The following is a 15,384-nucleotide window of genomic DNA, read 5'->3' as shown; positions in this document are numbered from 1 at the left end:
CGAGCCTAGAGATGGGGTTCGCTCTTGAGGACCTATCGCTTCCGACTATTTTAGAAAAGGCCAATGAAATTGGTGAATGAAATTTGCATACCGGACTCCGCCCCACGCATATCCCGGTATAAAATGGAGATGGCGTGCTGCATTCATTCACCTTTGGTCTGAGGAGCCAGAGAGCATCCCTTGACCGCTGCGGCAATAAGGACACAACATCTCGTTCCCTCCATCAGGGAACTGAGGTTACATCCGTAACCAAGACATTCCCTTTCTGTCGGTCTCTCGACGTTGTGTCGAGCCGACAGATGGGGTTCCTTTGGAAAACGCCACAGCGCTGAGCCGCGTCACAATCTCTAGCGGAGCGATGCTGACTGGCCTGGGCGAGTCAGACGTGAGCGCTAGCGCGAAATTGTAACCGTCCAGTGGAGAGGTAGGGGGTCAAAGAGCTTTTGAAGAAAAGGTGGGAAGCCCCTGCCACCGGCCGTCACGGCCTTGATTCTCTAACAGCGAGAAGCCACCAGGCACCGTAAGGGCCACTGGGTAAGCATTATTCCCCCTGGGGGAAAAACGCTACAGAGACCACTACCTACCGTAGGGAGGAATTAGTGGAGACACCAACATGCTCTCACCATCAGGGGAGAACTCATGGGAAAATGTGCGGACTGAAGGAGTTAACCGCAAGGTGGGAGTCCACCTAAGGAGGTCATGGGTTACCGAGGTGGGAACCATTCATGAGGATACATCAGACGGAACCACCCAGTGGTGGGGGGTTACCACGTCTGGAGCACTAGGTCCGGTTAGAACTAAGTAGATGGCTCAACTGTTCCCCGGCCTAAGGGGGCAGGGCTGCTCTGCCCAGTCTGTGCCCAGGAAGGTGCTTAGTGATGGATGGAATGCCTGTTCTTTACCCAGTGGGGAAAGAAGGGAGGCGGAAATAGCCATTGACCCACCTAAGGAAGGGGGGAAGGGCTTTCGCAGGCGTACGCCCTACCGGCTGCCGGTCCTACATGTTGCCTTGCAGGACGCGCGGTTCCACACGTAGGTTGTAGAACCTTGGGCATAGCCCAACCCCGCAGCTCTGCAGATGTCTGCCAGAGAGGCGCCCTGAGCCAGTGTCCATGAGGAGTGTGCCTCACTCCTAACGGGTAGGGGCGATCTTGAGATTGGTATGCCGTAGCGACGGCAGCAACGATCCAGTGCGCCAGCCTCTGTTTGGAGACAGCCCTCCCCTTCTGCTGACCTCCAAAACAGACAAGAGCTGCTCAGAGTTTCTGAAGCTCTGCGTGCGGTCCAAGCAGAGGTGCAGTGCGCGTACTGGACACAACACGGATGGGGTTGGGTCTTTCTCCCCAGTGGGGAGCGCCTGCAGGTTCAACACCTGGTCTCTAGGGCGAGTCGTGGGAACTTTGGGCACGTAGCCGGGCCGGGGTCTCAGGAACACGTGAGAATCACTGGGCCTGAGTTCTAGGCAATCTGTGGACACAGAGGGTGCTTGTAGGTCCCATACCCTCTTGGAGGTGAGCGCCATCAGGAGAGCTGTCTTTATCGTGAGGTGAGAAAGAGTGGCAGCTCCGACGGGCTCGAAAGGGAGGGGGCCTCTTGAGGCCCGCCACCTAGGTCGCAAGAGGGTACGGGGCGCGGATGAGGTGGTCGCCTTCTCTCGCCCCTTAGGAACCAATGACCAGGTCGTGCTGTCCCAGAGGCTTCCCAGCAACTGGGCCGTGATGAGCGGCCGTAGCAGCTACATACACTCCCAGTGAGTCTCTCTTGAGGAAGGGTCAGCACGTTCCCGATCGAGCAACTCCGTGGGTCTTCTCTTCGAGAAGAGCACCAGGACGAGAAGAGGCGCCACTTATGGGTGTATAGCCGCCTAGTGGCCGAGGCCCTAGCCTGAGAGATGTCCCAACCATCGCAGGGGGTGGGCCACTCAGGATCTTCTCGTCCCATCCAGACATGGATTCCAGGGGTCTGCCTGGGATGCCGTTACGTGCCCTTCCCCTGTGACAGAAGGTCCTCTGTCAGGAGAATCGGCCAGGGGGGAGTTGTTATCAGAAGCACCAGCTCTGAGAACCAAGTCCGGTTGGGCCAGTAGGGCGCAACTAGTACCACTTGATGCTCCTCTTCCCTGACCTTGCACAGGGTCTGTGCAATGCGGCTCACTGGGGGGAAGGCATACTTCCGCTTGTCCCGCGGCCAGCTGTGCGCAAGGGCATTTGTGCCAAGGGGTGCCTCGGTCAGGGAGTACCAAGCAGACAATGGGTGTAGTCCGGGGAGGCAACAGGTCCACCTGTGCCTGGCCGAACTGCTCCCAAATGAGCTGGCGCGGGGATGGAGTCGCCACTCTCCACGAGGCGTCGACTGATGAGAGAGCGCGTCGGCTGTCTGGTTCAGGACACCTGGGATGTGTGTGGCTCGCAGGGAGCTGATCACCTGCTGACTCCAAAGAAGGAGGCGTCTGGCGAGTCGTGTTAGCTGCCGTGAGCGAACGCCACCCTGACGATTGATATGCGCCATGGCAGCTGTGCTGTCCATCCGGACCAACACATGCTTACCCCGCAAGAGAGATTGTAACCACCTCAGTGCAAGTAGCACAGCCCACAACTCTAGGCAGTTGATATGCCAACGCAGGCGGGGGCCCGTCCACTGCCCCAACACTGCGTGCCCGTTGCACACGGCACCCCAACCCTGCAGGGAGGCATTCGACACCTGCTCTAGGGGGACTCCTGTCCACAAAAAGGTCATAGAAGACCAGGGGGTTAGGGTGCGTTGGCAGACAGGCATGATCCATATGCCTGCTGCCGGTGTGCCACGCTCTCCAAGGAACCCGACTCTGTAGCCAGTGTTGGAGCGGTAGCATGTGCATCAACCCAAAGGGGACCACCCCCGCCGAGGATGCCATGTATCCCAGGAGCCTCTGAAATTGTTTCAGGGGGACCGCTGACTGCCTGAGAACCTTCAGGCAGTTCACACTGACTGGGCGCGCTCTGTAGTCAGTCGCGCTGTAATGGAGACCAGGTCGAGTTCTATACCGAGAAAGAGGATGCTCTGCACGGGGGAGAGCTTGCTCTTTTCCCAGTTGACCTGTAGCCCCAACCGATCTAGGTGCCGGGGCACCAGGTCCCTGTGTGTACACAACAGATCTCGCGAGTGTGCCAAAATGAGCCAGTCGTCGTGCAGTATCCGCACACCTCTTTCCCTGAGGGGAAGCAGGGCGGCTTCCACGATCTTTGTGAAGACACGTTGAGACAGGGCCAGAGTGAAGGGGAGGACCATGTACTGATATGCCCGCCCCTCGAAAGCGATCCATAGGAACGGCCGATGTCGAGGGAGGAAAAAGACATGAAAGTACGCGTCCTTCATGTCGATTGACATGAACCAGTCCTGACATCTGACAAGACGTCAGGATGTGCTTCTGCGTGATCCTCCTGAACGGCAGCTTGAGTAGGTGCTTGTTCAGGGCACGCAGATCTTGGATGGGGTGCAGTCCCCCGCCTTTCTTGGGACAATGAAGTACGGGCTGTAAAACCTGTTGAACATCTCGGCTGGTAGGACGGGCTCGATCGCTCCCTTCACCAGAAGGGTGGCAACCTCGCCCAAAGCACGGGCGCATCCCCACCTCTGACTGAGGTAGAGAGGATGCCCCAAAACTTTGGAAGGCGTCTGGCGAACTGCATCGCGTAGCCGAGACGGATCGTCCTCCCTAGCCGGCCTGATGGCCTGGGAAGCTGCCAAGCTCCCAGGAACCGAGACAGGGGGTCTAGGGGTTTGATCTGCTTCATCGCCCCCGCGGGGGGTGGTTCGATGGCCAGCAATACGGATCCCTTGCCGGGGGAGGGCCCCCAGGGAGGAGATCAGCTCTGCTGTTTTTCTTGCCTGGCGATTGCGCAGCTCAACGCACTGTCTGACTGAGAGTGCTGAGGGCTGGTGTTTATACTCAATGTTGTGCTTCGCCATGGCGCAACGTCGAGTTGCCATCCACCGTCGTGCCGAGGGTGAGAGCGGCTGTAATGACCCAGAGAGAGGAAACGCTTTTTGAGTAAGTGGGCGCTAGCCCCCCGGAAGGGGCCAGAGGTGGTGAGACGGTGAAGGAACCGTCCCTCTCCGATCCCCCAGCGATGGAGAGGCTGGGGTCGGGCCTGATGGTATTCTCAATCTCCCTGGGGTCTTCCCATGAGGGCCGCTTTCGCCGCGGCTGCTGATGGGGCGATGGTCTCCTGTTCGATGTCTCTTCCAGGGGGCCGCCTGAGTGGGGGGCGCCAGAGCCGGAGGGCGTCGAAGAGGACCAGGGCTGCTGGGAAGCAGACGTTGCACGGGATTCGATGGCCGAGGGTGGCCGAGGGCGGCCGAGTTGCGGCGGGGGAGGATATGCTTCATATCCTCTGTCTGCTTCTTTACTGTAGAGAACTGCGGCTCGACAGTATCACCAAACAGCCCCCCCCCCTTGCGAGATGGGTGCGTCGAGAAAGCAGACCTTCTCGGCGTTACTCATCTGTGCAAGGTTCGGCCAGAGGTGTCTCTCATGGACCACAAGTGTGGACATCGCCCGACTCAGGGCCCGTGCGGTCACCTTGTTCGCCCGTAGAGCGAGGTCGGTGGCGGCGCGGTGGCGGCGCAGAGTTCCTGCATAAGCGAGCGAGACGAGGTGCGAACGGTCCGTGAGCCAGTGGCTGGCGGATAAGTGCTCACAGTGATCCTCTCATATCACCCTCGCTGCTTGCCATAGCGGGCGGCAGGGCCGTAGTCCTGCCGTCACGGAACGGGGAGAAGACGAGGTGGTGGCTGATTCCCGTGGGAACACAGCCACCTGTGACGCAACGTCTGAATCGTTAACCATCCGCAGTGCGAGCAGGACATATCCACAACGTCTGCCCCAGCGTACTGGAAGCAGACATCATGTCCGTCCCCCTCCTCGATGAGTGTGTTGCACCCATGAGAACAGTGGGACATGCCACGCTGGAGAAATTTGCTCTTTTAGAAAAAAACTCGAACACTTCTGGAACTGCCGAGACGCCCAGGGGAAAGTCGCTGCAGGAAGGGACCATCCGCTGCACCACGTTATAAGATTCCAGCAGTAAATCGGCATAGAGATTGAAGTCTCGAAGTCAATCAGTGTGAAGGCTCAGAAGAACAAAAGGTGAATGAATGCAGCACGCCGTCTCCCTTTTATATCCGGATATACGGGGGAGGAGTCCGGCATGCAAATTTCATTCGCCAATTTCATTGGCCTTTTCTAAACTAGTCAGAAGTTGATAGGTTCTCAAGAGCGAACCCCATCTGTCGGCTCGACACAATGTCGAGAGACGGACAGAAAGGGAACAGCACACTCTTAGAAGGAAAAAAACACATACATATTATTTTATGTCTCTCTAATTCACAAACACAACCGTCTTTCACAAATTAGAGTATAGTAAAATCAAACACACCTTTTTGATTAGGGAGTGATGAGGGGAGTTGTGTAGGTAGTTAGCCCCTCTGAAGGAAGGGTTGGGGCAGAGGAGACCCAACAACAGTCATAAAACTTAAATGTCATCAAGATTGACAGGCCATAAAAGTCTCCATTTGAGTGACTGGTTGACAGACCTTTGACAGGGGGTCATAAATCAATCAAACTTTTGACACAAGGTATATGATTATACTACTGCAGTGAATACTGAAACATTAGATTTTACTTCCCTCAAACGATGTTGTATTCAGTATGGCTTGGCGACGTCTTAAATCCTGGCCAGTTCACGTGTCTGTGTTTCAACCACAAAAGCTGAAACAGTAGCGAGCGAGTGAGCGTCTGTATGTGTGCTGCGCACATTGCGCTGAAGCAACAGAGAGGGGGACGCATTTTAAGCCGTGAACAATGGCACAACAACGAAACAGCGGTGCAGAATTCAACGTTACAAATAGTTATGTTGTTGTAGGAAAAACAATTCAGCTCGTTTTAAGACTGTGGCATTGGTTTATTTTATTGGCACCAAAGTTACACATATTCATCATCAGTTTTGACGAACATTCATTCAATGCTGTGCTTCTTAAATGTGTCATTATGTTTTCACAGAATGGTCCCTGTTTAAGATGTTTTCTAGAACTCTGGCGAAGGCATGTCCTCTTGCTTCCTCTAGTAAAGTCTATGTGGATATCACAAACAACCCTGAGGTAAACAAAAGACCAAGATATATTTTCTGTTTTTCTGTCAGTGGGAGATTTTTTTCTTAGATATTGTTTGTAATGGAGTGTTATTTGTGGCTTTGTCTAACAGGGGGAGCTGTTTGAGCTGAGCCCTGCCACTCCTGTCCTCAGTCAAGCTGTTGTGGTGGGGGATCACAGGACGTATTCAGTGTACGACCTGACTAAAGCAGACAATCTGACTAAAGAAGATTTACTCAATCTTCTGTTCCGCTGGAAAGGAGACAACGGTAGGATTTAGTAAAGGGATACCGTTTAAAAAAATGTTGCGAAACTTGTACGAAAGCTGAGGGGGTGTATTTTGCATTTAAATACTATTTTATACATCCAACTCGTTTTTGACACTTTGCTCATGTTTAGCACAAAAATCCAAGACTTGTAACAGTTTAAATAAGTCACAATGCATGAAATAGCTTTGCACCCCCCTTTAATATATTCTTTGATTTCTTTATTTCAATTTCTGCTTTAGGTGACATGTTGCGTCCTCTGCTGCATGCGGAGCGCTACGTGGCTGGTTTTGGCCTGCAAACAGGGGAAATCCACACTCTCGTCTACAACAACCACCCATTCCGGGCTTTTCCGGTCCTTCTGCTGGAGTCAGTGCCCTGGTACCTGTGGTTGTACATTCACACCCTTAAGGTTACCAGCAAATCTCATGAAAACAAGCCCAGTGTGTAGAACATATGCTCCCACAGCATCAGCGGTACCTGTGCCACATCTTTATATTATACATCCTTTATTTTCTTTTTAAAGGTTACATTCACTACCAGCCCTCTAAAGACCGCCAGCGTCCTCATCTACTAGAGACGCTGATCCAGCTACCACCTTATTCTGTGACTGAGGTCACTGTACAGTTTGAAAGAGCCCTGCTCAAATGGAACGAGTATCCCCGGACCCAAATCATGGCTTCTACGTTGGGTATGACTTTTGATGTTGACTTTGTTTGGACTTCAAATATGGAAGTAATACATTTGCATAACTCATGTTTTTGTAGATCCTCTGTCATCAGCGCCCTGGTGCCAAGTATGGTTGCAATGGACACGAACCTCACCCAAGAGCATCCGTTGTTTAGCAGTGTGTAAGTGCACAAACTACCATTACTAGATTGTTTTTATTCCCGTTATTAACTTTGTAATGTACGTCCAGTTTCCCAGTTAAAGAGGACTCCAACTACTTCATGAGTCTACACCAAACCTGTATTGGTAAATCTACCTACGCCTGATTTCAGCATGCCCTACATCATCATTTGTCTCACCTGCACTGGTCACGGTTGGATACGGCTCCTTTTACAACTTGCTGACCCGCACATTCCAGGTGGATGAGCCGAGCCTGCCGCTGGCAAAACAACTGACCAACCTGATTCGGCGCATCAGGGGAGTACCGCTGTTGACTTAACTGCAGAGAGCATGTCTAAAACGTCCATATTAGGCAGCTGAGAGAATCTTGACGCTAAAACAGATACTTGAGCTTTAATATGCTTTTAAATCCTGGTGGGACTTGAAGCAGAATGACTATTTTGAACAAATTTGGTTCCTTTTCATGACAGATGGATTAGCATAATTGTTTTATATTTCTGCCGGTTTTGCAACGTTGCTTTAAGCGTGGCACTCAGCACTGTTAGATTTGCTCAAGCATATCTCTGGCATCTGGGAAAAATCTAAACGGCGAGACTTGATGTTAAATGGTCTCACCCTTTGTGAGCAAGCCTCGAAGCGCAGGCGGTACAACATAACTACTGAAAATGGAAACTTGTTAAGAATTAAGCTAATATTTTCCACTTGCTGTATATGCACTGATATTTAAATAGCTGTTGCTTCTACAACTGTCTTTTATTTTGCGGGCACAAGTGTTATGACTCGGTCCAACTTTCCCATAATAAACTAATATTGTGTGCCAAGAACAATCTATTCATGCAGCAGAGTCATTGTTTTTTACTTTGTTTTGAGTTTGAATTCCATCATTTTACTCACCCCCTCATCATTTCAAACTTTTATGACTTCATTCTTCTGCAGAACAATATTTTGAAAAATGTTAACCGGCATCCATTCACCTGCATAGGTTTTGTGTCTATACAATAGAAGTGAATGGGTGCTATGGAGGAATTTCATGATATGTCTTTATGTTTTTGATCTGTCTTTATGTTTTATGTATTGCTCTTCGTTTTAAACACATTTGTATGAGATTCTGAAAAGCACCCTGCACAGCTGTGTTTTTGATGTCTGGCAGTGTTTATGAAATCTGGGGACTTTTTCCGGCCCCAGCCCTACAGTATGACAAAATCTGGGCATGTTCCGCCCCGTTACTATGACTATAATCTACATTGAGCAAGGCCACAGAGAAGGAGGTGAAGAAGGGGAAACAGCTCATGATGACCATTACATAATTGTGGTGGGCGAGGATATATAAAAATATATTTTAAAAATTAGGTAATAGCCAGCATACCACGAATAGATACGTTGCCTGGGATATATTGGTGGCAGAAAATAACAATTGGTTAATAAAAATAAGAGATAACGGGAATCTACCTGATTGGTTTTAGAAAGGATCACCTTTCAGACATTTTACTATAACTGTAGACTGAAAACACTTGGTTTTTAGATGACTTGGAACATCTCACTTTGTTTGACTCGAGCAAATAAAGTTAACCCCTTGACACCCGGACCTTCTTTGTCTGAGAGATTTTTTGAACTACAAGACTGATATTTTTCCACAACAGTGCCGGCACTGTTTGGTTACAAACTTTCTTCAAAATATCTTGTTCTGTGGAAGAATGACAGTCATACGGGTGTGAAATGACAAGAGGGGGAGTAAATGACAGTGTTCATTTTGGGTGAATTAGGCCCATCACTTTAAAGCTTTGTCTTTACCAGTGATGTGGTAGAAGTCGATCTTGAAGTTCAAAAAATCTCTCAGACAAAGAAGGTTCAGGAGTCAAGGAGTTAACTTTATTTGATCAGGTCAAACAAAGGAGATGTCCCAAGTCATCTNACATCCCACTTATAAGAAGTATTCATAGGAATGATATTACCATAGATGTGTTAATAATCAGACCAATAACTATTATACAAGTGAATATATGAAGATGATTTAATGATTTAATGACATAATCAGTATACTTAAGCATTGATTGAGTGTTGTTTGAACATATAAGTATATTTTTAATCATTTTAACCAAGTATAGACCAGATTTCAGCAATATAAAATTCAGTGATGTCTTTGAGATCTGTTTAAGGCCTGACCTAGATAAAGTTCAGAAGGTTGAACATGTTGTTCACTTTGTGGCCTGAAAAACAACAGAGCCCAAAAGTGCACATATGCACAAAATGACACAAAATGATCAGAATTATGCACAATACCAGTCATTTAGAACAATCAGCAAACTGAAATGCTTTCACTAGCTTGTTTTACATCATTTTCCTCTTCCAGACAGTATTAAATGTGAACACATTCCTTAAAGATTAGTGCATGTTAACCCCGGTCAAACGGAAATGTTTCTCATTTGGGTACATATCCTTCCTTTACTGCACATGTGATGGTTGTCAGCACATCACGGTTTTTCCTGGTTTGACCCTTTTACTGCCAAGCTGCTGATGGTGGAAACAGCAGTCCATTTCATTTACCACAAATATTCTGCACGTTTGGTCTCGGGGAGAGGAGCTTTCACATTCCCAAGCACTGATGCCAATGAGCGGTTACTTGAGAACAGAACTGTGCACTGGCATACCAAAAACACCAGCATTTTACAAACAAATTGCCACCATCAAAACAAGGTTTACAAAAACCATAAGGTTTATTTGGTGGTTACACAAGGCAGAAAGTATTTGACGTAATGGCTTTATGTAAAAGTACTCAAGTATTATGAAAAATCAATCTCCACAACTCAGCAAGGCTCACTGCATGCATGACCACAGGTGGTTGGGCAACATTTCTGTTCTGCAGGGCACTGCCAGTCATGGTAACCGTTTCCGGCACACACGCATCCACTCCGATAGAGTGCACCGATCAGGTTTCACTGCATGGACAGATTTGATATTAGATTCAAGAAAAATTCAAGACATGCATACAAAGTACATAATGTGGACAGAAAAGGCACAAAGCTCAACAGCCATGCAGGCAGTGACACAGATGAAATTCAGAAGGTTTGTACAGATTTTAGGCACTGTTCTTCATTACCTGTTGTACGTGGAGTCATACATTGATGCCCACATCCGGTACTGCAGCATTTCTGATTTCTTGGGCAGTCGCCATCATTGGCACAGAGCTCAGCACACGGTCCAGCTCCAGGCCTTCTGCGGGGACACACTCCCGGCTTTACTGTGGTAAAAACACATGGACAGATTTGATATTAGATCAATATAAAAGTAAAGACATAATATACATACAAAGTACATAATGTGGACAGAAAAGGCACAAAGCTCAACAGCCATGCAGGCATGACAAAATTCAGAGGGTTCGTACAGATTTTAGGCACTGTTCTTCATTACCTGTTGTACGTGGAGTCATACATTGATGCCCACATCCGGTACTGCAGCATTTCTGATTTCTTGGGCAGTCGCCATCATTGGCACAGAGCTCAGCACACGGTCCAGCTCCAGGCCTTCTGCGGGGACACACTCCCGGCTTTACTGTGGTAAAAACACATGGACAGATTTGATATTAGATCAATATAAAAGTAAAGACATAATATACATACAAAGTACATAATGTGGACAGAAAAGGCACAAAGCTCAACAGCCATGCAGGCATGACAAAATTCAGAGGGTTCGTACAGATTTTAGGCACTGTTCTTCATTACCTGTTGTACGTGGAGTCATACATTGATGCCCACATCCGGTACTGCAGCATTTCTGATTTCTTGGGCAGTCGCCATCATTGGCACAGAGCTCAGCACACGGTCCAGCTCCAGGCCTTCTGCGGGGACACACTCCCGGCTTTACTGTGGTAAAAACACATGGACAGATTTGATATTAGATCAATATAAAAGTAAAGACATAATATACATACAAAGTACATAATGTGGACAGAAAAGGCACAAAGCTCAACAGCCATGCAGGCATGACAAAATTCAGAGGGTTCGTACAGATTTTAGGCACTGTTCTTCATTACCTGTTGTACGTGGAGTCATACATTGATGCCCACATCCGGTACTGCAGCATTTCTGATTTCTTGGGCAGTCGCCATCATTGGCACAGAGCTCAGCACACGGTCCAGCTCCAGGCCTTCTGCGGGGACACACTCCTGGCTTTACTGTGGTAAAAACACATGGACAGATTTGATATTAGATCAATATAAAAGTAAAGACATAATATACATACAAAGTACATAATGTGGACAGAAAAGGCACAAAGCTCAACAGCCATGCAGGCATGACAAAATTCAGAGGGTTCGTACAGATTTTAGGCACTGTTCTTCATTACCTGTTGTACGTGGAGTCATACATTGATGCCCACATCCGGTACTGCAGCATTTCTGATTTCTTGGGCAGTCGCCATCATTGGCACAGAGCTCAGCACACGGTCCAGCTCCAGGCCTTCTGCGGGGACACACTCCTGGCTTTACTGTGGTAAAAACACATGGACAGATTTGATATTAGATCAATATAAAAGTAAAGACATAATATACATACAAAGTACATAATGTGGACAGAAAAGGCACAAAGCTCAACAGCCATGCAGGCATGACAAAATTCAGAGGGTTCGTACAGATTTTAGGCACTGTTCTTCATTACCTGTTGTACGTGGAGTCATACATTGATGCCCACATCCGGTACTGCAGCATTTCTGATTTCTTGGGCAGTCGCCATCATTGGCACAGAGCTCAGCACACGGTCCAGCTCCAGGCCTTCTGCGGGGACATACTCCCGGCTTTACTGTGGTAAAAAATACGTTGCGGAAAGTTAAACGTCTTGTTTCATTTGAATGACCTGAAGCACTTGGTCCGTCACAGATTTACATAGTGATCTTTTCGTTTATACAGGCATTTTCAAATGGACACATTTGGCTCTTTTGGATTTCTTAACACATTTACTAGTTTCTAGATTATGTCCAAGCATCACAACTTTCTACTAAAACAGCCCTGAATCATGATCACCACTGAGAAAACTATGGTAGTAAACATTTCTGGAATAAATTGGCAAGCTTCTTTGTATTGCTAAGGCCAAGTTCATAGCCATTTTGTGGATCCTAAATACAAGTTTTACAGCTTTTGCAAAAGTTGACAATTTTTAAATCATGCACAATAGAAATATTCTTTGAATTTAGTTTTAAATAAGCATATAGACTAACGGTTTTCTCTTAAACTACAGTAACAAAAGTGGTTCATCTATATTTGTAAATAAACCACAGTAAACAAATTTAACAGACTACGGTTTTAACACTATAACTAATTTAACCATGATATTTGTAGTAGAACTAGGCTATAGTAAAATACAATGGGTTTTACACTTAGAAAAGTTAGCCATGGTTTATATAGTCAAAGTGTAAATAACTTTATTGGAGGGAAATTGTTGGTCGTTTTGGAAAAGGAACAGTCACAAAATATGTTTGCACAACATACAAAAAAAAATTCCGTTTCAATGATGCATACATCTTTACATAAATTTTATGTGGCTAAAAATAAACATTGTAATGTGACTCTCACATACAAACACGCATGGATAAGTGTTTTAGGAGACTGAGGTAGTGAACTCGCTGAAAGCAGGTGGGACTGACGGACGCGCGCACGCACAGTCAAAAACAGCATTTGTGTTCTCCAGTACAAGCTTTATCAGAAACACACATCCCCGACTGGACGGCACGACCGTCAACCTCCGCGGACAATGACTGCTCACTATTCACTACAGAAGAGACACACACGCCCCCGTGTCACAAACTGTTTCAGTGGGCTGTAAGGAGAGTAATTATGCCAAAAGAACAACGATGTTCTCACCTTCCCAGTCCCGTGGTGGCGCAATGTTCTCACCTTCCCAGTCTGGTCTTTGCGCGGTGTTCTCACCTTCCCAGTCTGGTCTTTGCGCGGTGTTCTCACCTTCCCAGTCTGGTCTTTCCGCGGTGTTCTCACCTTCCCAGTCTGGTCTTTCCGCGGTGTTTTCACCTTCCCAGTCTGGTCTTTCCGCGGTGTTTTCACCTTCCCAGTCTGGTCTTTCCGCGGTGTTTTCACCTTCCCAGTCTGGTCTTTCCGCGGTGTTCTCTCCTTCCCAGTCTGGTCTTTCCGAGGTGTTCTCACCTTCCCAGTCTGGTCTTTCCGCGGTGTTCCCACCTTCCCAGTCTGGTCTTTCCGCGGTGTTCCCACCTTCCCAGTCTGGTCTTTGCGCGGTGTTCTCACCTTCCCAGTCTGGTCTTTGCGCGGTGTTCTCACCTTCCCAGTCTGGTCTTTGCGTGGTGTTCTCACCTTCCCAGTCTGGTCTTTGCGGCGAAGTAGCGGCTGTTGGCTTTAATAGACATAATAAAACACCACCCGCACACAGCACGCAGAAGACTTGAGCTTTCATCCTTACGACATGTCCTGTGTCCTCGCAAAATGATGTTTTATTAAAAAAGTTCGGGAGGAGCACGTGCAAATAATTACGCAGCTGCACGTCATTAGCTATTACGTCCCCCGTCCTATCAAATCAAGAGCGAGCTCTATAAATAGTTAAATCGCCTGAACCTCATTTCACTGTTAAAAAGTGACTCCAGCAGCACCTACTCGCATCTAGTGTAACATTGTGGATACTATGTACGAGTCGACCACTAGATGGTTGTCGTGTGCTGCAATGTCCAATAGTAATAATAATGATTAATTTATATATTTTTTATTATTATGCTTCAGAAATACAAACACAATAAGGCATTTCAAAATTAAATAAGAAGTTCTAAGGCAAAACAGATACAAAAAATACCAAATTAAGAACAAGAGAAACAAAAGTACTGAGTGAAATACAGAGTGGAAAAAAAGATAAGAAAACGACAGTAAACCTTCTAAACATCAGGGTCTTCTAACAGCTCAAATTCTTCAAACAATTTAAATAACTTTCTCCCTACTTTCGATTTAATTTTACTTAACGATTTACAGTAATTCCAAAATTATTTTTGAAATATCCAAAACAATGATTTTGTTTTAAATCACTTACACTTATGAATATTGAATTTCCCCAAAATACATACAAGTGCATCTCAAATTAGTATGTCGTGGAAAAGTTCATTTATTTCAGTAATTCAACTCAAATTGTGAAACTCATGTATTAAATAAATTCAATGCACACAGCCTGAAATAGTTTAAGTCTTTGGTTCTTTTAATTGTGATGATTTTGGCTCACATTTATCAAAAACCCACCAATTCACTATCTCAACAAATTAGAATATTACATAAGATCAATAAAAAAAAGGATATTTTAAACAGAAATGTCAGGCTTCTGAAAAGTATGTTAATTTCTATGCACTCAATACTTGGTTGGGCCTCCTTTTGCATGAATTACTGCATCAATGCGGCGTGGCATGGAGGCAATCAGCCTTTGGCACCGCTCAGATTACACATCCTGTTGGAAATTGATCATGGGTTAATAAAGTTTGTATTAGTTTGTTTGGAAAACTTCCTAATAAAATCCAACCCATTTATCTGTAAAGATGGTAAATGAATAGCTAAGGATTGTGGCGGGCAGAAAGCAAAACCGACACAGTACTTCAACTTTACAGGCCCCGGAGGGTGGTTTATTAAACAAAAGTGACGGTACAACCAGTGGTGCTAGTTGTGGGGGAATTAGCTCGTCCATTTCCCATTGGCAGTCGTGCTCTGTGTCTGCCAGTCGTCCGCCGCTAGACTCTGTAGCAAAGAAGCCAGCACCGTGTTAGTCATGCAATGTCAGAAGGAGAACAAGCTCACCCTCTCCTCTTTCTCTGCTGCTTATATAGCCTGAGCTTGAGGGGGTTCAGGTGCTGACTACTGGCAGGTGCAGAGGCTTGATTGTGCCGTTGCCATGGCGATGCTGATTGGTCCTTGGCCTGCTGCCACAGGATACACTCAACTCAACTTTATTTATATAGCGCTTTTACAATTTTCATTGTTACAAAGCAGCTGCACATGAGACACATTGACTACAAGCAAAACAATCAAAGTTGTACCTGCAAAAACAAGAAAAGGTTGAAAACACAGAAGACAGACACACCCACACACAAAACACTCCACACACACAACACGCACACGCACCAACACACACAGACACAGAGACACACACACACA

General features: G+C 47.0%; 2 pseudogenes; one reads left to right on the top strand and one right to left on the bottom strand.

Annotated features, from left to right (window-relative positions):
* Positions 1 to 4,046: 4,046 nt before the first annotated feature.
* Positions 4,047 to 8,022, top strand: LOC130566382 (GPI transamidase component PIG-T-like; annotated as a pseudogene).
* A 1,927-nt stretch (positions 8,023 to 9,949) lies between these two features.
* Positions 9,950 to 13,668, bottom strand: LOC130566379 (keratinocyte proline-rich protein-like; annotated as a pseudogene).
* Between the last annotated feature and the right edge of the window lie 1,716 nt (positions 13,669 to 15,384).

Source organism: Triplophysa rosa, linkage group LG15 (assembly GCF_024868665.1).
Source record: "Triplophysa rosa linkage group LG15, Trosa_1v2, whole genome shotgun sequence".
NCBI lineage: Eukaryota > Metazoa > Chordata > Actinopteri > Cypriniformes > Nemacheilidae > Triplophysa > Triplophysa rosa.
Note: the sequence above shows the minus strand (reverse complement) of the source record. Positions and strands in the feature narration are given on the sequence as shown.